This window comes from Pelodiscus sinensis, chromosome 5, assembly GCF_052426305.1.
Source record: "Pelodiscus sinensis isolate ZL-2025 chromosome 5, ASM5242630v1, whole genome shotgun sequence".
NCBI classification, from domain to species: Eukaryota; Metazoa; Chordata; order Testudines; family Trionychidae; genus Pelodiscus; species Pelodiscus sinensis.
In genome coordinates this window covers 91,261,090-91,287,084 of record NC_143056.1, presented here as the reverse complement: position 1 = coordinate 91,287,084, position 25,995 = coordinate 91,261,090, and the positions used below count along the sequence as shown (strand labels likewise).

The 25,995-nt window shown below is 40.9% G+C and overlaps 1 long non-coding RNA gene across 1 annotated transcript in view; it reads left to right on the top strand.

The window, feature by feature from the left end:
- The window catches only part of LOC142829175 (uncharacterized), a 59,725-nt gene extending 35,067 nt beyond the window's left edge, over positions 1-24,658 (top strand). The window contains exon 3 of the long non-coding RNA XR_012903564.2: positions 24,295-24,658. This is a non-coding gene — a long non-coding RNA (uncharacterized LOC142829175). The remainder of the gene's footprint in view (positions 1-24,294) is intronic.
- The last annotated feature ends 1,337 nt before the right edge of the window (positions 24,659-25,995 follow it).

The following is a 25,995-nucleotide window of genomic DNA, read 5'->3' as shown; positions in this document are numbered from 1 at the left end:
ACTTACAAACCTCTTTTCTAATGGATGGGGGTTGGGTGCACACTGAAATTTTGCCTAGGGAAGTACATTGTCTTGAGAAGTGTCTGGGAAGAAAGTCTCATAGTCAGAAGAGTGAACTGAAAAATAGGAAACACTCTATCACTGCTTGCCCTGTGACAGTGGTCAAAGCACACATTCCTGTGCCTTGGTTTCCTCATCTGTAAAATAGGGATAGTAATTCCTAACCTATGCTGATTCATTGCTACTCATAAAATACCTGAGATGATTGACCATATGCCAAAATATTTTTAATTGCAACTAAGTTGGTTTAAAATGGACTCTTGTAATTTTACATTTGTATTTTGTTGAGCATTTGGAATTTTGAAATTTTGTTAAAGCTTTTAATGTTACCTCTTTCCACAGCTGAAGTTAGTATGAACCACTCATTAACTGTAAAAATAAAATATCACTAAGTTTCAGAATTCTTTACAGACACGATCATGATTATTAAAAATGATAGTTACTTTTGAAAGAGACAAATGTGGAGTTCTCTGCAGTAACCTGATACCAGAATGGACACATTTTGCCCTCACTTACCTCTGTATTGCCTGCACGTAACTGACAGCAGAATTTGCCCCCAACAGACTAAACAAATTTGATTATGCCCCCACATCAATGGTTTAGCAAAGGAATAGTTTAATTCTGCTACAGCTGACAGATTCATTATGTAATTAAAATGAATTAAGTACCTAAAATCTAACTCTAAATTACAAATGTGGGTTCTTATTTAGGATTTAGAGGAAGAACTCTTTATTCTCCTTTTTTTAAGTACTCAAGTTTCTATTTGGGAACACAAGAGGGCAGTGCAGTTCTAAAGTGGGCACAGCTCTATCACACAGAAGTTTGTGGCTTGTGATTAACAGAATGTGATCAGTCATAGTCTAAGAAACACAATCCTGACATTAAAGGCTGATTTCTGTCATCTGTCTCAATATTACAATTTGGAAATGCAATCTTAATCACTACAGTTTAACACTTTATCCTCCTCAGCCTCCATGCACAATGAACCTTTGTAATGTCAGAGGGGGGAAAAGACAAGAAGGATAAATGTTAATTTTCCTAAGTATGAAGAACCAGAATAGCTCTATCAGCCTAGAATTGTGATTTCTTAGCAACATTACAGTTACCATTGATTTCAGGGATAGATGTGAGTGATCATCATATTTCAGGATTTGGCCAAATATTTGTAAACGTGAGACAGACAGCTAGCACTACATTATATTTCTCTTTGTTCAGTGTTTAATAACAGACCTGGTTTGTCTGAAATTAATCTTTTCCAAGCACTGCAAGCTAAAACTATTTAAACTTATTCTGGACTATATTGATCTGCATTAGCCACATATGCATTAAATAAGCTGAACACTATTTTCAGCAGTGCAGTAAGTTAGTGTGCTAGATTTTCAGCTTTAAGGAAGGGAGTTAGAAAACTGGCTTAGGACTAAAGTAAAGTGAAGATTGTTGTTTTCCTACAAGCCCATCTTGTTATTTTTTCCACATATTAAAAAAAAAACAGTGGCGTGTGAGATTTGAGTCTGGAAGAGTAGGGGGATGTTGTACAATCCAAGGGCATTGGGAAAGTTTTCAGCAGTGTTTCATTGCACTAACTCTAATGAATAGTTTTAGTTTCTCACTTGAACAGAAAATAAAATCTGCCAATACATTTTTCAAAAAACAAAGGAAAGAAGGGTTGTCTATTGACTAAAAGTTAAACACACCCACAAATACCTGCAACTTGTAAGCTGCAAAAAGAGAGGGATGTCCTTCCAGGACCAACTTCAGTTAGAGTAATTTGTTCCCTGCATTGGTCCAGGAGTCCAATAGTTCTACTCAGTAGTGGAAGGCCAGTCAACCCTCACTGTACTTTATATATCTCATTTTAGAAGTTCTTACAAGCAACCAGTTTTCATCCCAAATAGAGTTGTGTGTGTGTGTCCATACTTTTTAAATGCATAAGGCCAAAAATCTGTCATAAAAATAAGATTTTTCATCTATGGCATAGTCCGAAGTCCACTGCCTTCAATCCCTCTTTTACTTCAGTGGATTTTAGATTAGGCTTCAATTACTCTTTTTATCTATCTACAGACACACACACACCACTGTTGTGTTTTTTAACTATTGTTTGCTTATAACAGTATTACATTAAATAGCTGTGTGGTAACAGTGGTTCACTATATGTGCATATCCATATGTAGGATATTTCTGAGCCAAACACATGTTCTTGCTTCTAATAATTGTATGTTTGTTCATATATTTTGCACATGTATTCTATACCTTTGCTGATATATTTTTCTTTAGGTACTCTGTCCCATTGCTAACTGAAGCCACTGGAAGGATTACCATTTATTTCAGTAGCTATTGAACTGGACACTGTATATTTAACTTGTATCTGTCCCTAAAGAACATCCAGAAAGCAGACCATGGTTAGGAGTAGTATTTTGTGGGGTTTAGTCTTTCTTTAAGTCAAAAGGAAAATATCTGGACAAATAATTTTAAAAATGTTGAAATTTAATTTATTTCTCCTTGTTAAGTTGTTAAGCAAACATTCTCTGATCCATTCCCATTCTCTAAAATAATATGTGAACAACCTACCTTGCACAATGTGTTTGTTCACTGTTCCTTGTCTCTCCTAGTTGGTTACTTTTCATTCATAACTAATTTTACAGTTTCTTTTTCAATAGGGAACCATGTTTAAAAGTATTCTGTAAAATAAATTAACAATGCTGTGTCTAATTTTGCAATTTTCACTCGTGCAAAACTCTCATTGAAGTGAATGGGAGTTTGTGGATGAAAGAACTGTACCATTTAGCCCAATAATTGTTTTTAAAAATTACACATCTGTTTGTCTTCAATGCAAGAAAAAGTAAATTATTTACTGTGAACAAACATGTTTAGCCTAGGGTTGACTTTAATCATAATCTATTGTACACGGTGCCTAGCAAAGGGAATGTGCTGTTTATGTACTTCCCACCCCACCCCAGCATTGCTGAAGGCCTGGGTTTTGTCACATAGCTCAGTGATGAGAAATATTTGGCGGTTAGAGCAACCGGCTCAACAAGATGGATGATATTTCATCAGTAACGCTACACAGAGTACATGCTTCATGATATTTGACACAACCTGTTATTGCTTCATCTATACAGTAAAGGCCCAGTCCTGAAATCCTTAGTCCTTATTCAGGCAAAACTCCCAGTAGGCCAAATGTTGTGGCTCACCTGTGATGTTTATCTAGTCATGTCATATTTGGCTTTTTTTTTTTTTTTTGGTGGCTGGTTGCATTCCTTATGGACTATATATATTGATCATGAATGAAATTTATTATCTTTATTTTATAAAGTGATTTTAAGATAGTTTATAATTAATATTTTAATAGACTTAATGTTGTCTGTGTGCATTTATGTTTGGTTTACCAGGGCAGTAGCCTTCCATGGGCTAACCCTGGTGAACTGGATCTGGCCCGTGGGCCGGTGTTTGCCCACCACTGCTGTAGGCTGTGTGCCTGTGCAGCCACTTAGGAGAGATTCAAATGTCACTCAGCTGATTAGCAACGCACCTACAGCTAGGTTTTGTTTCTATTGGTGGTGCACATTCGTACATGCCTCAGTGCACATAAATTATTCCATACATGGATGGAAAAGATTAGAGGAAACATTAAATAGTAGTACTGGGAAGCTGACATTTTTTTAACATGGGCCAGATACTCAGCTGGTGTGAGACTGCAATAAACATACATCTACGGGAGGGCTACACTCATTTATTCAAAATGAGAGTCTGACCCTTTGCTCCTGAGGCTTTATTCTCCTATTGCAGGATATGAGTAACTGCCATTGAAGTCATGGGATAGCAGGAGCTTTCAATCTGGCACCTTTTCACAAGTATTAAATTCGTGTAAAACACTACAAAAGGAAAACAAATCCAATAAAAAGTTTTTAAAACACAAAGTTAGTAGCACAATGCAAGCAGCTCCTTGCTAAGAGTTTCACATTTTAAGCATATCACTTTCCAGCCTAGGTATATAAGGGCCAGTCTAATGTTATTCCGAAATAACAAAGTCTGCATCTATACTACAAGCAGTTATTTTGACATAATGTCAAAACAATGTCAAGCTGGAGGACTTCTTACTGTGACTCCTGTAACCCTCATTTTATGAGGAGAAAAGGAAGTCCAAGGAAGAGCGCTCTACCTCAGACTTCCTGTTGCAGAGACAGTGCCAAAACCCAAAATAAGCTATGTCGACTTAAGCTCCGCAATTAATCTGACAAGGAATGAGACATTATGTAGTTGTCAGAGTCAAAAGAATAATGATGAAACCAAGAGCTGCAAAAGGAATGAAAAGGACTACATTATGCAGAGATGAGATAATTCAGTAAGAAATAAAAAACAAACAAACAACCCTTTCATTCCCCACCAGGCTTATGAACATACCTCAGGTCTCCATCTGGTCTTTCTTCTGTAACCAGGTTTATATTGCATCTGACTAACAAAGTAATCACATCAGCTGTTAGAAAGTAATGAATAAATCAGTAAAAGTAAAAATAATAAGAATTTAAAAATCAGCGTGTGGAAAATAGGCATCCAGTAAATGGTATTGTACCTCTGCTCTCCAAAACCTCACATAATATATATTACTTACAATGCAATTTATATAACATGTCACTAACTTAAAAACCCAAAGAAAGTTGCAGATGAGTATTCAGCAATACACTTTGCTGAAACCTTGAAATAGCATTAAGTGGTCTCTAAGGGTACGTCTAGACTACATGCCTCTGACGACAGAGGCATGTAGATTAGACTAACCGGCATAGGAAAATTTAAATTGCCGCTTCATTTAAATTTACATGGCTGCCGCGCTGAGCCGACAAACAGCTGATTGGCTCAGCGTGGCAGCCATGTAAATTTAAATGAAGCGGCAATTATTTAAATCACCGCTTCATTTTCCTATGCCGGGTAGTCTAATCTACATGCCTCTGTTGTCAGAGGCATGTAGTCTAGACGTACCCTAATGGTGTGTTTAGATTACAGGGTTTTGTCATCAAAAGTGGACTTTTGTTGACAAAACTACAACTGCGTCTACACTGCTGCTGAGTTCTGTTGACATAATGTCGATAGAACTCGGCAGTTTTGTCGACGGCTGTAAACCTCATTCTACAAGGAATAATGCCTTTTGTCGACAGAGTTCTTTCTGTGTAATTGCATCTACACTGTCCTTTGCGTCCACACTGTCATGTCGACAAAGCAGTTTGCTTTGTCTACAGAACTGGATGTAGTCTAGACGTTCTTTGTTGACAGAAGCTTTGTCGACAGTATCTGTCGACAAAAGCCTGTAGTCTAGATGTACCCTGAGACATTCTTCACTATGGGAATCTCTTATATATAGAAAAACTCCTTTGTTTTTAAAGTGAACCATCTTTAAAACTCCTAAAACTTTACATCAATGCAACGAATAGTCAGGTTATTCCAAATATCCCAGATCTTAAAGTATTTAATTTTTTAGGAAATACGGCAGCACTAAATCATAGGCAATGATCAGGGCCCCTGGTCATTGAGAGGTTGGCTTTGAGCGAAGGACTTCTGCACTGCCCAGAGCATACTGTGCAGGACCCTGGCAGAGATTTAAAGGGACACAGGCTCTGGATACTGCAGCCGTGGCAGCAACAGGCAGGAGCCCTGGGCCCTTTTGAATCTCCGGGCCCTGAAGCAGTTGCCCCTTTGCACCCCCACCCCAGTGATGAGCCTGGGGATAATTATGTTTTTTACAGTTATAAACCATGAAAAGCAAACATAGTTATAGTTTCTTAGTACTATAGCACAGTAACCACACACAATAATCGATTTTTAAGAGTTAGTGAGTGAGGGTTTGTGAGTCTGTTTAATATGAGCCTGATTCTGCTCTCATATATCAGTTTATGCAACTTGAGTGATTTCAGTGGAGTAACTCCTGATTAGCATCATTGTATCTAAAAAGAGGAGACAGACCCACGTTTATCCTACTGTTTTCAATTTTTCACCTTTTGTATCACATCAGGGAGGACACCTTTCTCCATTTTTAAAAAAGGCTTATTTTCCACATCCTGTGTAAAGCTTGTTGTTTTAATTACATGTAGCAAATAATACATTTCAAGCACATTAAGACAGTGAGATTAATGACTCATAGACAAATAATTTTACATATTAAGATCCAAGGCATATGTTTGGGCAACCAGAAAACATCTGAGGCTATGTCTAGAGTACGGAGTTTTTCCGGGATACTGCCGCGTCCAGGGAACGCGTCTGCTCTTCCAACATTTTTTGCAGAAGAGCAGATGCACTCTTTCAGAAGCCCCGTCTTCCTTATTTCACAAGGAAGAAGGGCTCTTCCGAAAGAGGAGGTTTTTCCGAAATTTGGCCCAGTGTGGACAGGCCAAATTTCAGGAAAGCCTCTTCCGAAAAAACAATCGGAAAAAGGTAAGCAAATTGTAAAGCTCAATTTGCGTACCTTTTTCCGAACCTCCCCCCTCCCCCCCCAGCAGTCTAGATGTAGCCTGAGATGCAGAGATGGTCATATAGTAACATACACTGAAATCTTGTAATCCATTTGTCCATAACAATTTCCAGTGGTTAGAATCAAGAACTAGCAAACAGACTAACCTTTCTAACCTTAGTATAAAAAAGATAAAGTGCACTGCAAACAAATTTAAAAATTCCTCATCAGCATGCTTAAAATGCCCTCTAGAGCCAGATCAAGGGGAAAAGGAGAACAGCCAGAAAACTATCCCTAAAAAACCATCTCCTGTGACCAAACATCTCAGCAGCAGGATAAAAGAAGGTGCCATATCAATTTCATTTCCATTCATCATTGTTAAGGGTGAGTTTAAGAAAGTTTCATTGCCCATTAATACTCAAATCATAAGCAGCTGCACATGATATAGTTTCGAACGTAGTTGCATAACATTTATTTCCCTAGAGCTTTGTCCTTAAGCTGCAGACTGACAGGCATCAACAAAATCCAGCCTTCTCTTTAAAAAAGCCCAGACAGAATTTTTTACATTTAGCAGCTGAACCAAACTTCACAAAGGCACCCGAAAAGAATTGGTAAAAGGTTAGGGTAGATTGACTGTTTCCAAATTGGAATACTAATGATGATCTTTAATGAAGCCTGACAGTACAATCTGTTTCTTATTGTTCCCTAAGTGCTGGCTACTGACCATATTCACTGGCTTTAGGTGATGGGGACAGACAGGGACAAATGGGCCCTGCTGGTGACCAGGACTGTGCACAGCTGATCTTTCAACAAGGATTAAATTAATTAAAACGATTCTCGCAGCAAAAGAATCAATCTTTTTATTTGTTATCATCATATTGTTTATTAATTTTGAACGATGACTAATTGGTACCACTGATGCTTGGGTCATCTGGCTTGATAATCTTCTTAGAAGGCAGTAAAGAAAGCATAATTTTAATAGCTCTGGCTGGGAGCAGGCAAGTTAAAGGTGTAAAACATCCACCAATTCTGTTTAGTACCTCTCCTAAAAGAGTTCACGGTCTAAGCAGGGACAATGAGAAAGAATGTTCCAAATGTTAACTTCCCTGGTCAGAATGAAATCAAATTGGCCAGATCTTCAGAGAGTGGCCCTGATGTAGTTTCACTATTTAACTTCAAGCAAGATGCAGGATTGTAAATACAAATAAAAATTCACCCGTCTTCCTATAATAATAGCCTCTAGGAGGAATATAATTATAAGTTATTTTCCCCAGCTTCTTTCTCAAACTACACCCAGCTACAACCCTGCCTCTGAAGGATGGGAAGCCCATTACTCTAGATAAGAAAATCCTACAATATACAAATATGACTTGCTATCAGGGCTATTAATAGGGGCGGACATAGGGGGTAGTTGCCCTGGGGTTCAGGTCTCTGGCCTGCTGCCAATGCTAGCACAGCAGACCTTTAAATTGCCATCAGAGTCTCATGTGGCACAGTCCAGGTCACACTAAGGAATGGGTGGTGGAAGCACTGTGCAGTCCAGATGGCACAGAAGGCTGGCTCTCTCTAGCTCCACCCCTTTCGTCCGAGGCCCCTCCCCTTCCAGGGGGCCCAGAGCCATGCCCCCCCCATTGCCCAGTATCCAATTAAGTCTATCACCAGCCCTGCTTATAGTGTAACTTACTAGAACAGCATTTTCATTATACTTAGTTAGGTTATTTGTTTTTAGTGTCTTGGCTGCACTAGGTTTTTTTCCCACCTCTTAAAGTTTCCACCATTGCTATCACAGTTCAGCTCCACCACGATAGCAACAGGGCTAATGCCGGAAGCACCAACAGTGCTACTCAGTGGCTGTGTCTAGACTGGCAAGTTTTTCCGCAAAATCATCTGCTTTTGCGGAAAAACTTGCCAGCTGTCTACACTGGCCGCTTGAATTTCCGCAAGAACACTGATGATCTCATGTAAGATCGTCAGTGTTCTTGAGGAAATACTGTGCTGCTCCCGTTCGGGCAAAAGCCCTCTTGCACAAATCATTTGCGCAAGAGGGCCAGTGTAAACAGCACAGTGCTGTTTTCCACAAAAAAGCCCCGATCGTGAAAGTGCTTTTGCGGAAAAGCGTCCTGCCAATCTAGACGCGCTTTTCCGAACATGCTTTTAATGGAAAACTTTTCCGTTAAAAGCATTTCCGGAAAATCATGCCAGTGTAGACGTAGTCAGTAAATTTAGAGCCAGGATACTACCACACCACATTTCTCTGCAGTTCTTGTGTAGCAGATGGAGTGTGGCGATAAGAGGGTTTGAGCTATTCCAGTAGAGCTGGGGCTGATGCAGAATTGTCCAGAAAACCCTGTTTCCTGACAGGTCACGTTTTCATGTCCTGCTGTGTCGAGTGGATCTCAGCCACAGAAGAGGATCTAGCCCCACATCTCACATGTTCACTTAAGAGGCAGTTCACCCTGCATGGAGAGGGATGTTGGCATATTTGCTAAGGCAGATTCAAGGAGATCAGTCACCGATACCAATAAAATTGGGTCCTCACTCTAGGTTTAATCAGACCTATTTCTAATGTAACTAGCCAAGCACAATGCATTAATTACCTGAGCTAATCAACTGAAGATGCTTTAGATGGAAAACTAACCAGCTCAGCAGATAAAGAATATTCATGATATCCACAAGGGCTGCTTACAGATCGTCATGAACTATTTTGTTGGATTTAAATGCATTCTGTTGTTGAAATATGATCTTGAACCAAACCCCACTTTCAAAAAGTTTTTATAATGAGATGAATCAAAATCATTCTACTCTGCTCTTGCCCTCATCCAAATTTGGGATGCTAAAAAACCCAGATCTGGATCCTATTTTTCTGGCTGAGCCCATATGTAGTAGTAATGTGAGATATAACATCGGGGATTTAATTTAACCTGTTGTGTCTTGTGCATGTTTTCTTAGCTCAAAACTGCATGGATTTTCTGTGTCTGTTCAATGCCGGGCATACTGCTCTTGCTTAACAAAGCTAATAATTGTGTAGATCAGGAGATAGGGCACAGGATTAAGAGTCGGGAAACTAAAATTCTGTTCTTAGCTTTACCACTGACTTGTTGTGTGCTCTTGGTCAACTCTCAGCTTTCATTCTCAATTTTCCAAGAAGCTCTCTGATTGTTGAATAAGTGCTAAGTGTTTCTGTTGCTCTCACAAATAAACTTATTCAAATGACTGATGTTTTTATTCTCTCTCAGCTACCTGAGTTATACATAGGTAACTCCACTCATAACATAAAACTCAAACTGGGCCAAGGACAGTCCATTTCCAGTGAGAAAATCCCAACCCCAGAGTGATCACTTCTGACTGTGGTATTTTATCTATTACCTTGTTTTTGCAATTATAAGAGATAGGCCAGTTAGAAATATCTAATTCCAGTGTGCTATTTAATATTTTATTCCCTGAAGGCAAAGACTGAGATAAAAAAGAACTACATTATTTCAAAAGGTCAGCATTCTTTATCTGTATTTGAGCCGTTTACATCCATTTTATCATGCTTACACTTCAAAAGCTCCCTATTATCCATTTTTACAGACACAAGCAATTGTTTGAGTTGGTGGTTCAAAGCTTTCCCAAATACAAAAAGTAATGTTAAAGCAAGTTCTGTCTCACATTAGTTCAGTAGTAAGGAGCTTCTTTATCTCTACATTCAGTGTTTGACAATTCTGTGCATTTTATTACTAACATACATGTTTTGTTTTTATTTGCAAATGTACTTAAACATATAAGAATACTTTCTATTTAAATCTGAGGATTACCTTTCACTTTTTTATAAACATCAGTGACAAACCTAACAACCCTCTATTAAGAACTATTACTCCCAATTTACAGATGGGAAAACTAATCCACAAAGAGGTTATGTATCCCCAAGGTCAAGCAAGTAGTGAGTTCAAGATAAAACCAGGAACGAAACTCAGGTCTCTCTAGTGCAGTGACACCAGTAACTGGAGAAGTAGAAAAAGTATTTTCCCCGACTTAGTAATATTAATATGTACAAGGGTAGAATGTCATCTTATACCCATTTTATAGGAATCCAAGAAGATCCCACATGCTTACCCACATGTACATTTTGACATTTGGTCTTGGATTAAAGGATGCTTTGCCTCAGGAGGCTTTTCTTATATTTCCTCGAAAGTCCCAGGACTTTTATTTGTTTAAACCATTCCCAAGACCATGATGGACATTTTCAAGAATGTCTAAAGAGTGGAATGGGCAAAGAATGGAAGTCCATCCCAGTGTTCCTGCCAAGATTTTCCAACCATGAGCAGAATGAGTTTTGGCTTGTGCACCAATATTGAGGTCACATGCGCTGGTCTGGAGGTGTGCCATCATGGCGCCCAATTAATTAACACACACACACACGTTCCCAGCCACTGGAGCAGATACCGCCTATGTGGCAAGTAAGTTCCCAGCCCCAGCTACCAGAACAGACCCTGGCCCCCCTGCCATATGGCAGCTCCAGCCACCAGAGCAGGCCTTCCCCCCACCCCACCACGCAGCCACAGCAGGTCCCAACCTTCCGCCCCAGCGGCTCCCTCGCCATGTCGTCTCAGCCAGCCCCACTGCATTCTCTCCAGAGGAGATGGGCTGGAAAAGAATTTTTGGTGTGTGCACCCTAGAAGCAACACTGGTTCATCTTGTTTGAATCAGGCAACTGATCCACTAAGCAGAAGAGCCACAAAAGCAAAATGAATTAGAACAGAATCCTGCTAAGCTTGATCAGAAAAAATAAAACAGCTGCTCCCTCAGACTACACATGAATATTTTCTGGACAGACAGGTTTATAAAAAATGCTCTGTTATGGGACAGTAGGGCCAAAGCATTTTTCATGTTTAAAAGCTTCTCAATATAATCTCCAAGTTTTGACAGGACACTGTAGTAAATAGGAAAACGCCATTTTCTTTGTCATCCTCTTCGATTAATTCAGAACTGATTGTAGCATTACCACTTCCCACCAGACCTAAAATAAGTACTAGACTAATAAATAGATAGACTGATTGATAGCTAGATAGATGTCATAAATGTAACAGCATCAAAGGAAAATGACATGGGAAAAGAAAACCAATGTGCAAATTGCAGATAACTTAGATTTGCCGTATTTGAGCTCTATTTCTTGAGAACACTTTATTTTTCTTTCTGCCAACTATGCCTTTCTCAGAACACATATGGATATTTTCAGGTTTTGCTAAGGAGACTCAACTACTAATTGTGGGATTTAAGTTTATACAGTAACAAGAGACTGTGACAAGCTTTTTGGAATTCTTTGTCTCCAACTTCTTTTTTGTCCCCTAAATACATTCCCTGTTGGGAAATACACTTATTCCAAACAACTCTAATGGCTAAGTCCTCTAGCAAATGTTTTAAGTACCTAATTTTGAATAACACCTTGTCCTAGGAATTGGTCAGTTGTTAACCTTTAACCCTTCACACTGCTATGTGGGAGGGATCCTCTTAAAATTCTCCTTGTAGAAGCCCTATTATAAATAGCATACAAGTCTATTTGACCTCCGGATTTTCTAAAGATAACTTCTGCACAGCATCATCTCATTTCTTTATTACGTGTCAACTAATTCCTTAAACAGTGATTCACAGAAAGACTTTTTAATATGAGCTTAGTATCTTTTCCCATTGTTGTGTTCTTAATAAAAATGTAGGAACTAGTCAATCTCCATGAAAAAGTTATAGGCCATTGAAGGAGCAATGAGGAGTCCTGTGGCACCTTAAAGACGTAACAGATTTATTTGGGCATAGGCTTTCCTGGTAAAAAACCCACTTTGTCAGATGCCGCTGATGAAATGGTTTTTTGCCTACTAAAGCTTATGGCCAAATAAATCTGTTACCCCTGGTCTACAATAGACCAGGCAGGCTGGCTTAAGGTATACCATCTGTTAGAGAAAAAACTGCCCCCCCCCCCCCAGTAAAAAGTTTGGCCAGGCCGCTTTTGCCATAGTGGGCTGCAGTACTCCTTGGGAGAAACCGGCCGCACCCTTCCTGCGTACCATTGCCTTTAGAAAAAGGGAAGGTGTGAAAAGGGGAAAATAGCCTCAGACTCTCCCACCCGTCACCTTGGCGTGAGAACTGTGGGGCTTATCTGGTCGCATGAAACCTGCTCAGTTTCAGCTCAACCCCACAGATCCCCCACTTGGTGACCATTGGGCCATATATGGTAATATGCAAGCGCGGGAAAGCGATGTGCAGATTTGGGGATAAATATCCATCACACAGTTCACTCGAGGAGGTCTTCACAACACACGTACCACCGCGCGTGTGCCTTCCCGTATACTTCAAAGCGCTGCTGGCCTGATCAACCAACCAGCCACCTCCCCCGACTCTCGGGTATAACCAAGGCCTTCACAACCGAACCGATATCTTTGAAATGTCCCGTGTGCTGTGTAAGTTGGTATGTATGATTTGATTCTTTCTTGTTGTATAAGCTTAGTGTTGTAGTTGTTTTGAGTAGTACATAGAGTTTGTAGTTATCACTGTTATTTAATTAGTGTAGCTGGATATTTTTAGAATAGAGACTATTCCCCTTGCCATTCCCATCCTTATATCTCTGACACGTTTAACTAGAAATCGTAGAATAAATATAATAAATACTATAAATTCATTATTAACACGGTCTATTAAAAATCTTAGAATAAATACTATAAATTCATCACTGTTATAAATAAATATCTTTTATTTGCTAAAACGGTCTACCTGGTTCTGTCCTTCCCCCCTTGGGTATGCATCATCGGACCTGTGATTCTCGCGACACCATCCAGCTACACAAAATGTGTATCTGGAATCAGCTTAACTTAAGCCGAGCTGCCACAGCACCTACACTGCAAGAGGACGACGGGAGTATACTGTCAGCTTCCCTTACCCCTCTCAGAATGAGGAGTAGTGGACACTGGCAGGAGCTCAGCATTAGATTTAAGGGTCTACCGCTAAATTGAACACTAGAAGATAATCCCTGGAAGGTCCATCTTTTCTATAGTTTTTAAGGTGCCACAGGATTCCTCATTGTTTTTGCAGATACAGACTAACAAAGCGACCCCTCTGATGCAGGTCATTCAAAGGGAGATTTTCAAAAGAGCACTGAAGTTACCATTGATTTTCTATTGGAATTGGGTGCCTAATTGCCTTTGAAAAATCAGACCCTGGGTGAGATTCTGTGGCCTGCATTGTGCAGGGGGTCAGACTAGATGATCAAAATGGTCCCTTCTGACCTTAAAGTCTATGAGTCTATGAGTCTATGTCTACACTACACGATTTTTGCACAAAACCCCGCAGAGCGTCCACACTTCGTGTGTTTTGGCGCAAGAAAATCTACAGTCAATCAACAGAACAGAGGGCTTTTTGCAGTGTAGATAAACCTCCTTCTACAAGGCATAACTCATTTTTGCGCTACAGCTCTTGTGCAATAAGGCATGTGTGGACGCTCCGCAGGGGTTTCTTGCGCAAAAAGAGCCTATCTGAAAAAGCACAGGTGCTCCAATGGCCATTCTGTGAATGGCCATCAGAGCTTTCTTGAGCAAGAGTGTCCATGCAGTGTAGACAAAGCCTTAGGGAGTATTTACATGATGGCCGGGAACAAGACTCAAGTGCTCAAACTAATGTGCTAAAAATAGCAGCATGGACACTGCAGCTCAAGCTGTAGCTCTGGTTCTCAGAATATGGGCCTCTGCCCAAGCTGCAATCTCCATATGGCTATTTATAGTTGGGTAGCTTGAACTCTGCTAGTGTCAGTCTATCTACCCCAGCTAGAAGGCTCACTCCCTATAGGTTATGTCTGCACTACAAGCTAAAGGTGCGAGTCCCCTGCGTTAGCACATATAGGTCGATGAGAGGTAGCACAAGTATACATAATAGCATAGCCACAGCTGCACTAGCAGGAAAGGCACAGCTGAGCCATACCAAAAAGGTGCCCACCATTTTAAGGTGGGTTTTTACTCTGCCTGGCTCGGCCATGCTTCTAATGCTGCTACATGTGCTTCTACAGCTATGCTACTATTTACACCCATGTTAGCTCTCATTGGTCTACCAAGAGCATGTGTACATGGGCACAAGCACAGGGGGATTGCACTCCTAACTCGGAGTAGACATAGCCATAGCCATAGAGTCAAATTATCCAAACAGCTATTTAAGTTGGAAAAGAGGAGTCAGATAGCAGTGTATAAATTACTGTAGGGTAAAAAGATGCCAGCTGAAGGTTCCTGGCTACGTCTACACTGGCCCCTTTTCCGGAAGGGGCATGTAAATTTCACGAGTCGTCGTAGGGAAATCCGCGGGGGATTTAAATATCCCCCGCGGCATTTAAATAAAAATGTCCGCCGCTTTTTTCCGGCTTTTAAAAAAGCCGGAAAAGAGCGTCTAGACTGGCCCCGATCCTCCGGAAAAAATGCCCTTTTCCGGAGGCTCTTATTCTTACTTTGAAGTAAGAATAAGAGCCTCCGGAAAAGGGCACTTTTTCCGGAGGATCGGGGCCAGTCTAGACGCTCTTTTCCGGCTTTTTTAAAAGCCGGAAAAAAGCGGCGGACATTTTTATTTAAATGCCGCGGGGGATATTTAAATCCCCCGCGGATTTCCCTACGACGACTCGTGAAATTTACATGCCCCTTCCGGAAAAGGGGCCAGTGTAGACGTAGCCCCTGTGTACTCTTTATTCCATAAGATAGATACAAAAAGACAGAGGTTCCGAACTGAAAGACTGACAATGTAAAACAGATGCAAAGAATTGCCTTGTTATGCGATATATCATTAACCCATGGAAATTACTGCCACAGTATATAAGTGAGGCAAAATGACTAGCAATCTCCAAGATGATTAGAGATCTGTACGAAAAAAATAGCACCTGTAGTTACTCTATAATGGACCAGGCACAAAATTAAAAGGTTGTGATTTGTTAGACTTCTGGATGTAAACTATCAGAGGGGTAACCGTGTTAGTCTGAATCTGCAAAAGTGGCAAGGAGTCCTGTGGCACCTTATAGACTAACTGAAGTGTAGGAGCATAAGCTTTCGTGGGCAAAGACCCACTTCGTCAGATGCATCTCCTACACTTATGCTCCTACACTTCAGTTAGTCTATAAGGTGCCACAGGACTCCTCGCCGCTTTTGGATGTAAACTGAATCCCAGTTGGAGGCACAGAGGAGGAGAAAGATATTCCTTTACAGCTCATCTGCAAGGTATGTTATAGTGAAGCTACAGCACATGATAGCATTTTATGTCTTTCCTTCCAATATCCATAATTAAAAAGTCAACAGGAAAGCAAAGTACAGAGTCATCCTTAGCTTGATTTTGTGGGCACAGTCCCATCTCTAATCAGTACAGCATTCTAAAAAAGCCTGAATGTGATAGACTTGGATCATAAACAAAAACCCCGATCTAGACATGGATCCAAATTAGCAGCTAAAATTGGTATTGGTAATATAGTCAGCCACATTTTTGTGTGTAGCAAATTGCACCGCCAAAAACTAAGGTTTCATCCAAACTTAGAATTTTTAATGAGGGAACGTTGAAGAAGAAAAATGTGTTTTCCTGAAAGAAATTTCTAAACAAAACACATCTTGTTTAGTCTTAACATGTCATTTCATTTTGGTTTCAAAACAAAATGTTAACTTAATGTTAACCCAAAATGTTGTTTTGTTTCAGTTTTTTAACCTGAAAAAAAATCAAAACAAAGAAAGTTCACATTTAAACTAAATTAATTAGGGAAGGCTGTTTTGAAATTTAAAACCAAAACCTTTGCCTAGGAGAGCTGAATTTGTTTCCTAAAAAATAAAAATAAAAAATATTGTTGTTAAACATTTCTCAGAGAAAATCATTTGGTTTCCTTACCGGCTCTAGTTTTTCTAATGGGCCAGTGTTGCTCCCGTAAAGCTTTGCCACTGACTTAGTGGGGCCAAAATCCCATCCAGAAATTTAATACTTGTTTAAACCAGGATTAGAAAGTTTCCCTTGTATATAAAAATACTCCAATGGGGTAAGGCCATTGTAAGCAGCCCCTTCCTGTCTTGAGTTCAGGGGACACATTGGAGACATGGCTAACAGATGGGGTAGCTGTGTTAGTCTGTAACTGAAAACATTTTTTTTGGCTATTTATTTGTATCCTGGACCTCCTAACTCCATTCATCTGAAGAAGTGGGTTGTGCCATCTACATGTTTTGTTAGTCTCTAAGGTGCTGTAGGACTATTCATTTTTTAAAGTTTTCAGATGAAGGAGTAGTTAGACTACTGCAGAGGTGCCTAGCTCCTGGGCAACCCCAGCATAGAAGGTTGACCATAAAAATAGCACACAGCAACCTTTGTCCTTAATCACCTTCCATTCCCAATACTCTTTGGGGTGTGCACTAAGCAGAGTGCAGACAGCCCCAAGGATATAGTTTAGGATGGAGTCAGAGTTTTGGATCCAGAATTTGGCTGAACCCATCTCTAAATTGGGGAGGGAGGGTATACTTATGTCAGATGTTATCAGAAATCTTTGTGCTGTACCACAGAGAAAAAAATTAATACATTTTCAAACAGTACACAGGTTAGTCTGAGAATAAAACACTGTTCTTAGCGCTCTCCTGTAGTGTTTTAAAAGTCAGTGATAGATTTTGTTTCCATGAACTAATTTACAAGGGAAGCCTATCATAAAACCAGCAGCTGTGGCTAGGACCTGGCATGTGAAACCCATGTTGAAAAGCTCTCAGGGTCTGATTCATAAAGAAGTTATGTGCCCTGTTTATGGAGGTTTAATGCCCTTCCCCTCACTCTCCAATTCAGTCAATATGGGGGGAAAAGTACAGAACTTAAGGTCCCTACAAACAAATACATTTACATGATTTATGCTATTTCTACTTTGAGGGGGGAAATTATTACCTCCATGAGGAGGAAATGGGGATCTACAAACAAAACATGAAGGAAGACTAATAAAAACCATGCAAGCCCTGGCAAGCCAAAAAGTGGAGACTACTTAAGCTAAAGCTGCTGTGAACTCTGGTAATAGAACAATGATGCTTAATTGGGTATTTGAGCCAAAGAATAAGCATTTCCCACTGCAACAGCAATAACACACAGTACGTCACAAGGCAGAATATAGACTAGTGCCCCAGCCCTGTGAGTGAGCTGTGAATGCAAGTTCAAGATGTTCATCAAGTTGCAGGATCCGCTCTCTAACACGGTGTTGATATTAAGTGCTTCTTAGACCTCACCTAGTCTGAGGCCTGACCTACACCAGGAAATTAGATCAGTTCCAGTTGGACCTCCTTGGTCTGACACCCATGGGACCTGACTGGTACCGAACAAAGGAATTTGCTGGACTAGGGGAGGTCAGGGCTACTTTGGAGGGGGGAGGGGCTGCCAGCCTCCTGGTCAGCCCTCCTCCTGTTCCACAAGCCAGGCTCTGCTGTGCTCCTGGCCCCCTTCCCCACTGTCCGGGCTCTTCTGTGCTGCCAGATCTCGGTCCACTGGCCATTGGCCCAGGCCCGGCTCTCTGCCCCAACTCCCGGCCCTCTGCCACCACGGCTCTCTGATCCAGCAACATCTGTGGCCCTTCCAGCCCACAGATGTTGCCAGACTAGAGAGTCCCGGACCAGAGAGGTTCAACTTGCATAACTGCCTCACTCAAGGGCATGAAAAAATCCATGCACTGAGCAACACAATTAATCTGGTCTAATTCCCCCCCATGCAGCCAACACTAGGTTGATGGAGGAATTTTACCATTGACCTAGCCACTGCTTCTAAAGGAAGCGGAGTACCTATGCCAATGGGAGAAGTCTTCCTGTCAGCATGGGTAGCTGTGTTGTCAGGGAGTCAAATTCTTTTGCCCTTACTTACATTTGTATGTGTTCATTGATTTTTATGGGGGTGCAGAAGTGTTTCTAAGGGCAAATTTTGACTTTGTACGTCTATTAGAAATGGGTAACATGGAAGAAATGTAAGTTCTTTGGGCCAGAGACTATAACTCTGTATCCTATGTTTGTACAGTACCTAGCACCAAGTTGATCTCTAACTAATACCATATTAATATGATAAATTAATAAATACTAATACTAATAATAAAACCCATCTGAAATTTACTAACTTTTCATGAATCATAGGATCTATTACTATCTGTTAAGGCATATAGTAATAAATAAGAGAAATAACTGAGTAAATTTCACTAAAATACTGGGGACCAATGGTCCCTCTATGTTTTTCCATCTATGAGCAGAATACGTTTTGTTATGTGCACCAGGACACGTGTGGATGTGCACCACCAATAGAAACATATGCTGCTGGATGTGTTCAGCAGCGGGCGCTCTGCCAATCAGAGGGGCAGCACCTGAATCTCTCCTGTTCAGCCGCCTAAGTCCTCGGGTTCTAGGGAACACTGCTACAGACCACAAATTATCTTTAATTGGTTTACTGATACCACCAATAATCTTACTGCTATAAACCAAATCCTAAACCAGTCATTATTTAGGCAAAGTTCCCACTAGTGTCAACGGTTCTAATAAAATTAAACATCCTCTTTCAAACATAACATTTAAGGAGCTCCATGCCCTGTAGAATGGGCTGCCAGTTTTCTCTTCAGACTCATAGGATCATCAGGAAATCAGGGATATCTACACAGATTATATCATGCCTCCTGCTTGTCAACCCAATCTGAGAATCCCATCTTTGCTCCCTGTCAGATGGCCCTATTTGAGTTACAGTAATGGGACTGTACCCCAGATATGGAGCATGTCCCCAGGACAGAGAGTAGAGACTCAATCAGAATTATATGCTCTGAGCTCTCTCTTAGGGCATTGGTACACATTAAATCAACAAACTGATGGAAATGAATACAGTCCAGCTGTCCATTTTGCTCTCATTATGACGGCCTGAAGAAAATGAATACAGTTCAGCTGTCTATTTTGTTCTCATTGTTATCATAGTTTTATCCTTCAGTGTATGATTATCCTTATGGCTCCAACTTCTCTGTATATATGTGTGTGACTGTGTTTACACACAGAGACACTTTCATTTTTGGAAGTCCTTATTTAGTGTATTTTCTTAGCCAGATTATAGAATCCTCTTTTCTTTGATACTGTATAAACTTTCCTCTAGGTGTCTCAAACAAATATCTTTACATAAAAAACAGCATATTATTCACAGATCATGACTCTCTAAAAATCTCCCTGAATCAGCCATCACCGTTTTCGCAGGGTTGTCAAATTTGGGCCTTTAAAAAAAAATTGTTTAATAATATCTACAAGAAGCCTATTTCCCCATTTCTGAGCGGTTCTGCCAAAACCTTAACAGATTTTTTTTCTATCACAGCTTTTTTTGCATTCACTTAATTGTGATATTTGAGGCACACATTCTCCCTTTGCTGTCTCAACTCTCAGATGAAACCCAATGAAAAACACTCCGGGCTTTTGCCATTGCATTGAGTGGCACAACACACCAAGGGTATGTCTACACTACCCCGCTAGTTCGAACTAGCGGGGTAATGTAGGCATACCACACTTGCAAATGAAGCCCGGGATTTTAATTTCCCGGGCTTCATTTGCATAAACTGGGCGCCGCCATTTTTAAATCCCTGCTTGTTCGAACCCCGTGCCGCGCGGCTACACGCGGCACGAACTAGGTAGTTCGGACTAGGCTTCCTAGTCCGAACTACCGTTACTCCTCATTCCACGAGGAATGAGGCTTCATTTGCAAGTGCGGTATGCCTACATTACCCCGCTAGTTCGAACTAGTGGGGTAGTGTAGACATACCCCAACTCAGCAAAAAAAATGAATACAGTTTTATCTTTCTGCAGTGTGTTGTACACAATGGCTAGAAGTGAACAGAATTAAAATGGAATTTGTGGATAAAAGGAGTGTTAACAATGATACACAGAGACATACATTTTTTCCGTATTCTGGAGAGAGAGTTCACTTAATGAAAATTTTACTGCATGAGGCCCAATCCTGAGCATTTCAGTCAATACACATTAGTGTACCGTCTCTTTAAAATTATAGCAGTGATCCAGTAGCGAGGGAGATTGAATGAGGTACTAAAAAAGAAGTTCAACAGAGAAGCAGAGGGGGAGGCTTTAGGGATAATATATTGTGTAAAAATTCTAATAAAGTTCCTTGGTCAAAACTAGAAGAAACCACTGTCACATAAGGTTCTCAGCACCTTACAACATTCAATTCTTTGTGACTACATCTGCAATATATATAATTATAGATACATGTTCATCAGCTGAGAACTTGAATCAGTATCTTTCATATTCCTTAAAAATATGCAACCATTACTAGATAATGGTTACTTCAAATAGCACATGTTTTAATATACACATTGTAGGTGAATGCTCTGTTATGCTGGTGCAGCCCCACTGAAGTCAGATTTCTTATTTAAATCCCTCCCATAAAATTCACTTTTTTTTCTGGAAGGCACAGAACCACTACTAGCCTAGACAAGGGAAAGACATTCTCCACCCCAACATTATGCTGAAGGAGAAGCCAAGAGTAAGAAAATAGAACAATAACCTAACAGAAATACGTAGCATTCAATGTTCATATTTCTGCTGTCTCCCTCAGTGTGTCTGGTTTTATCTCTATCAGTAAAGTCATTGGGGCAGAGGCTGTAGTTTACACAGCACCACACACATTGTCAGTGCCTAGTCCATTATAAATGGAAATAAATAAAAGTGGGATGGGATTAGCAGAACAGATACAAAACTCTGGCAACATGTGGATTATGGCCACTGCATTCCAATTATAATTTGGGCATCTCAAAGTTCAATAATTTTAGCATCTGAGGTGTTTGTTTGAGCCACCGTAAACAGAGAGAACTCAGCTGCAAAATCTGGATCTGAGTTTGAATAATAATAATGATAAATAAAGACCTCAAAGTTCAGGGAAAATAAGAGTTCAGATTTGGGATCTCTTTCTAAAATATTAATGTAGCTTAGGTTCAATCAAAGCAAAACAGGTAGACTGCATACAAATATGCTTCTAAATCTAAGGAGCTTCATTTGTTTTACTTCCGGTACCCAACTTCAAACATTTTTCACTTTGATGTCTGTACCTCAATACCCACATATGTAACATGAGAATAATAATTCTTTTCCGCAGCCCCTACTTCGCAGAGACTTTGAAGAATAAGTATTAATAACTTTGCACAGGGGTTTGAAATATGTCTGACTTCATAGAGGGCATCTCAAAACTTCACTCTGGCTCTGGGGTTGTATGTGATAAGCATGAAGGAAAGATTACTTCCATGTAGGGCTGTCAAGCGATTAAAAAAAAGTAATCACATTTAATCATGTGCACTTCCCCTTTGAAACACTGCAACGACGTTTCAAAGGGGCTGCACTGCAGAAGCCCAGGATCGGCTGGAGTCCTCAGCTGACCCCAGGCTCAGTGCAGCGGCAGCATTTCAAAGGGGCGGCACCACGGGAGCCCAGGATCAACTGGGCACTCCAGTTGATCCCCGGCTCCTAATGTGCTGCCCCTTTGAAGCGCCGGACCGATACTTCAAAGGGGCAGCGCTGCACAGAGCCTGGGGTAGCTGGAAACTCCAGCTGATCTCAGGATCCTAATGCACTGCCCGTTTGAAGCACTGGAGCGGCACTTCAAAGGGGCAGTGCAGTATTAATGCCTGCAATTAACACGTTAAAAAAATTTACACATTAATCCTTCCCTGCGTTAATCGCAAGCGTTAACGCACATCAATTAACAGCCCTACTTTTATGTTAGCTCTTCAAGGAAGGTAGATGTGTTTGTATCACAGCCCTTCAAATGCTCAGTAACCCTAAGCATCCATTAAAGTTAACGACCATATTCCTCCCTTAGCTAGAGCTGGTTAAACTTGTTATTCATTGGGAATAGTGTATTTAACAAATGTTGACATGTTTCATTAAATAATTTATTTAATACATTTAGTTTACATTATTTGATCTGCAAGTAATAGTCAACAAATCATTGCTGAGAGATTGTTCCCTATCAAATTATTTACAAATACCCGTTTCCATCATTTGACAAGCTCTGCATTTGGCTTGCTGTTTTGCCATCTTACAGAGTACACATGCCTGGAAATGGATATATTTACATACCACACTGCTCATGAAAGACACCTGTCTTCGGTATTTCAGTCATCCCATAATTATAATAAATCACACCATGAGCCAGACCCTCAGATGCTGTAAAGTGGCATAGTTCCACTGAAATTCATGCTGGCTGAAAGCAGCTGAAAAACCTAGCCCCATATGCTCGTATCATGTAATAGTTCCAATTTTTGTTCTCGTTGGAGTATACTTTGACAACTTTAGACATTTGCGTGAGGAAATTTTGGCCCAAGTGACTTCTCACGGCCACACAGCAAGGCAGTCACTATGTTAAGTTCTCCTCCCCCGCCCCCTTTTTTTAAGTAAAGGACTAGCTGAAAGCCAGTTTGAACCACTGGAATATTCAAAGCATAAGCCTAAATTATGCTGTGTGCTTTCCCCTTTTTCTAGCTAGTCCTCTTTAGCCTAATGAAGCTGCACATTTCATTCCCACCATATACCCTGTTAGGCTATATCTCCTTTGATGGAAAGCAGGGTTGGCTACTTGTGACCAAGAGAAAACAGAGGTTAAATGAGTTACTGAGCTTTTCACATACTTATCAAGAAAAGTGTAAAGTCCATATAAATGGTAAATAACATTTAATTAAATTCCCCCCTCTCCCCTCCCCATCGCAATTTCCCAGGCAAAGGCAAAAAGAAAATCATCATTTCAGTCACGTGCTGTCATGTATGGCTAAACACCAAACCAACCGGATTTATTAACTTCATATCTAACAGCCAGGAGTTTGTGTCAGACCCACCACAGTACTAATAGATCTCCTACTGGGCCACAAACACTAGTACAAATGGCAGGGCCGAGAGCACAATCACAGCATGAATGGGCCTAAATTAGCCAGTGCCTAATAACCAGTTTACTAACACCTGTATTAGTACTGTATCACTGTGGGGAGGACTGCTGTTAGACAAACCATAATCCCATAAGCTTGTCATTTGCATATCCCTCATTAGCTGATTAAAACCTGAAGGAGGCAGGTTTTTGCAGCTGGTGGGTCCATTCCAGCACTCAGTCTGCCTGGGTGGCTTGATAATGAAGTAATGTTGGTGAATGTGAGGTTTATATGTATGGAAGGGATTAAGAGTATTAGAATTTGTGTGAACCGATGTTGCCATATTCTCTCTACTGGATCACAGTAATTGGATGGGAGGAGCAAGAGTGGATCCATTAGTTTTGTCTGTTTGCTCAGGAGCTGGGTGCTAGAGATTCAATTTTGCTTCCTTTTGCTCCTTTGCTTTTGTGAAGCATGTCTGCTTTGTCTAGGCTAGCTCTTAGCACCTCTGTACACTACCCAAACTAAGGCAATTCAGCTACAAAGAAGAAACGCTGAAGAATGTGAAGACAGCCAGTATAAAATGCAGCCTAGCCTCAAGTACTACTTGAAGGCAGCACAATCCTGCCTAGTCCAATCCTGGGATAGAAAGCAAGAGATAATTGAAATCTATAAACACCTCTGGAGCCTTTTTATTATTTTATTGGTTTTCCACATTTGAGCTTAACAAACCTCAGCATCAAAGAAGCCGTGAGCTCCTTACAAGGAAACTGAATAGTTTTAAATTTTGGTGACTTAAAAGGCAATTGTTGCAAGTATTTGTTGGGCTTGCATACCTTTAATGCAAAAAAAAATCTATTTCCTATGTTATTTGTACAGCTGGAGTAATCACTCTGTGAGTGATGATGTAAAAAATGTAACATTATCTTTCCCATAGACTCACCAATGCATCTCCAGTAAGGTCATTTAGAAAACACAAAAAGCAGTTTGGAAAACCTTGAAGCCAAACATTGTCTGGCAGAGTACGGAACAGTACATGGCACCCAGTGCACATTCAGCAGAACCACAGTGTTTTCAGAACAAGGAGATGGTCGACATTTCAACATGGCCACATAATTTCCTTCAGCAATTTGGTGAACACAGCCCTTCTGTTGCCTTATGGCTGAAAACTGGAGGAAAGGTTATTTAAATGAAATTGCGATGAGAACCAAAAGAGAGGGTTTAACTGAAAATTATAATGTCAGCCAAATAATCCACTTTGATTTTGCTCATTATCCCTAAACACAAAATTTCTCCTACAATCTCACTATGTTTAGGCCAATAAAATAAATATTTGTAATGTCTCTTTATTTGGTGTTTTTACTCTAGTTTAAGGACATTGTTTGTAATGCAGATTGAAACTTTCTTAACTGAGATTCTCTTGTCCAGCGACATCCATGGTCCAGCAGGACCATGGATGTTCCAGAACCAGAAAGTCCCACTGGAGAGCTAGCACCTGGGAGCCCAGCAGGCTGGCAGGGCAGCGGGAACCCGGCATGCAGCATCAGGGCTTCCCAGCTGGGCAGGGGGAGCCCCACATGCAGTAGTGGGACTGCCCAGTAGGGGAGTAGGAGCCTGGTGCATGGTGGCGATGGGGCTGCCGGGCACTGCAGCTAGAGCACAGTGCATGGAGGCACTACGGCGAGAGCCCAGTGTGCACGGAAGCAGAGGGGGTTGCCGGGCATTGCAGTGGGGGCTGACAGAGCAGCGGGAGCCAGCAAAGGGGGGAGCTAGCGGGGAGGCCAGCAATTGGGCTAGGGCTGGAGGAGGGCTGGTGTCAGCGGGGCCAGAAATGACCACTCCCGAGCCAGCAAAATCCCTGATCCTGGATGGTCAGGTCCTGAGGGTGCCAGACCAGGGAGGTCCAACCACTGTTGGAGAGAGTGATAAAAACAGCCAGTCCTAATCAGATATACAAAAATTAATACAGTCAATCAGCACCAACAAATAATTTAAGGCTCATTGTCAAGATAAAAACCATGACCTTGATAATTGACTTTTTAATCATTTACATTGAGACCACTGTGTCTCTCTCAGATGATACAATGTAACCGGCCTGGTTTATTTGAGCTTCTGTGTCTGCTCAGTCTTGCTTTCTAGTTCTCATGTACTTGCACAGAGTTGCAGTTGTTTGGGATCCAGTACTACAGGGGAGTATTTCAATTAGAGATAGTATTTACCTAACACCTACATCAAAAGTCAAGAGCTGAACATTATGAGCCCAATTCAACTTTTCCTAAGACCTGTCCTGAAAGCAGCTAGGTGCAGGGAGAAGGGGGATGATGAAGAGCACCTCATCTATCCCAGGCCTGTGGGGGCATGCTTCAGCCCCCACTGCACCTGGAACAGATGAATGGCTCTCTTGACAAATGTCCAGGTACCCTTTGCCTCTCAAAGCCACTGGGGAAGCCAGGAATAGTTAGAGGATAGCACCTCTCTGACCTCACCCTTGTACCCTTGAGAACTCTCCAATACAAATCCTATGCCAGTGGTTTCTGTGGGAGGTGGCCTAGAGCTGGCCCTGCTGGCTTTACTGTATCCATAGACTCCTCCAATGTCCCAGAGGGCCAGATCCACCAGAGTTACCATCTCTGCTAAG